The sequence below is a fragment of the Bos mutus genome, chromosome 7, assembly GCF_027580195.1.
Source record: "Bos mutus isolate GX-2022 chromosome 7, NWIPB_WYAK_1.1, whole genome shotgun sequence".
NCBI lineage: Eukaryota > Metazoa > Chordata > Mammalia > Artiodactyla > Bovidae > Bos > Bos mutus.
The window spans coordinates 48,105,912-48,107,823 of NC_091623.1; the positions used below are offsets into that span (position 1 = coordinate 48,105,912).

Sequence of the window (1,912 nt, forward strand, 5' to 3'; positions counted from 1 at the left end):
CAATACTTTGGCCACCTGATGTGAAGAGCCGACTCTTTAGAAAACCCTGATGCTGGTGAAGATTGAGGGCAGGAGAAGGGGATAACAGAGGATGAGATGGTTGGATGGCATCATCGACTCAAAGGACTTGAGTTTGAGCAAACTCCGTGGGATAGTGAAGGACAGGGAAGTCTGGTGTGCTGCAGTCCATGGGGTCGCAAAGAGCTGGACATGGCTAAGCAACTGAACAACAACAACAAAAAGTGGCACATGTAATATGAACTTTCCAGTTGTTTCTGAATTATTGGTAATAGGAACTATTCATGACAGAAGACTGACAACATAAATGTATGTGAAAATTTGCAGCTGGATATTCAGCATGAGAAAACTCATATGGGAGAGCTCTTACAGATATGATAAAAATGTGAAAGCTCTCAGATATGTGAAAGATGATCATAAATTTCAAACCCTGAAGCAATCTTTTGAATGTAATGAATATGGAAAAGTTTTACATAATAAGATTGTCTGTGTTACAGCTAAGAGGTTGCTAACAGGAGAGGAATCCTGTAAGGATAATGAATTTAGGGAAAACTGTGATAAAGCAACTGTTTTAAAAATTAGAGGATAATTACTTTACAATATTGTGATGGTTTTTACCATACATCAACATGAATTAGCATTAGGTATATATGTATGTCACATCCCTCTTGAATCCCCCTCCCACATATCTTCCCATCCCACCCCTCTAGGTTGTCACAGAGGACTGGTACAGCAACTCTTTTTAACTGCATGAGAACTGGCACAAAGGAGAAATGTTTTGATCTTAACGAATGTGGTAAATCCTATGACAAAACCTCCATTGTGGAATACAATGAAGATCACATGGCTATGACACACTATTAATGTAATGAAAATGGGAATAACTTCAGTAGGAATTTACCCCTCACTCACCCTCAGAGAACTGTTATAGAACAAAGTGCTTTTGAAAGCACTAAGTGTGAAGAACTTGAGCCAGAGTTCAGCCCATACAGTACACCAGAAGACACAAACTAAAGATAAATTCTGTGTTTATAATAGATTTACAAATGCCTTCTACCAGAAATTAGACCCTACAATACATCAGAGAACTCACAAAGAAGAGAAATTCTACCAAAGTGATAAATATGAGAAATCCTCCCATCAAAACTCATCCCTCAATGTACATCAGCAATTTGCCATAGGAGAGAAGTCATTTGAACTTATCGAATGTGGGAAATTCATTTATCAGAAAGAACACGTCATTCAACATCAGAGGACCCACTCAGGTGTAAAACCTTCTGAATGTGAGAAATATGGGAAATCCTTTTGTTCAAATTCACATCCTATTCATTATTCCAGAACCCATATGGGGGTCAATCTCTATAAATGTAATGAAGGTGGTAAAACTTTTGCTGATAACTCAGTCCTCAAAGCACATCAGAGAATTCACACAGGTGAGAAACCATATGAATGTAGTGAATATAAGAAAACTTTTGCCCATAATTCAAACTTCAGAGTGTTGCAGGAGGGGAGACCCCGTCCAGGGGCCAAGGATGGGCTCTTTTCTAACACTCAGAAATGAATGGTCCAAGGAGACACACGTGCTGACAAAGCAAGAGACTTTATTAGAAAGGGGCGGCCAGGCAGAGAGCAGGAGGGTAAGGAACTCAGGAGAACTGCTCTGCACGTGGCTCACAGTTTCAGGTTTTATGGTGATGGGATTAGTTTCTGGGCTTTCTTTGGCCAATCACTCTGACTCAGAGTCCTTCCTGGTGGCACATGCATTGTGCAGCCAAGATGGATGCCAATGAGAAGGATTCTGGGAGGTGGTAGGACACGTGGCATCTCCTTTTGATCTTTCCCAAATTTTTCTGGTTGGTGGTGGCTTGTTAGTTCCATGTTCCTTACTAGGACC

At 40.5% G+C, this 1,912-nt stretch overlaps 1 pseudogene; it reads left to right on the forward strand.

Annotated features, from left to right (window-relative positions):
• The first annotated feature begins 256 nt into the window (after positions 1 to 256).
• On the forward strand, positions 257 to 1,579 carry LOC138988582 (zinc finger protein 658-like; annotated as a pseudogene).
• Positions 1,580 to 1,912: the final 333 nt, after the last annotated feature.